Raw genomic sequence first — 445 nt, forward strand, 5'->3', positions numbered from 1 at the left:
TTGATGAGGCATCTCCTCCCCAGTCATACTTCAAGTGACTTCCAACCTAAGGGGCTCATTTTCCAGACTATATCAGACAGTGTTCACTGCCATTCATAAGGCTTTCATTGGACACTTTTTTCAGAAGTACATTGCCAGGTCCTTTTTCCTAGTTTGTCTTAGTCTGGAAGTGCCCCTGAAATCTGTCCACCATGAGTGATCCTGCTAGTATTTGAAATACTGGTAGCATAGCTTCCAGCCTCACAGCAATAGGTAAGCCACCACAGTAGGACAAACTGACAGAAAAGTGGTGGTTAAATATTATAGTACTTATACATGTTTCGGGAGCTCTGGTAGCATAGTGCCTAAGGCTCTTGACTGTTAACCAGACAGCTGGTGGTTCAAACCCACCAGCCACTCCTCGGAAGGAAGAAGGGGCAATCTACTTCCATAGTGATACTGCCTC

This window comes from Orycteropus afer, unplaced genomic scaffold (assembly GCF_000298275.1).
Source record: "Orycteropus afer afer isolate SDZICR_OR568_19922 unplaced genomic scaffold, OryAfe1.0 scaffold00497, whole genome shotgun sequence".
NCBI classification, from domain to species: Eukaryota; Metazoa; Chordata; class Mammalia; order Tubulidentata; family Orycteropodidae; genus Orycteropus; species Orycteropus afer.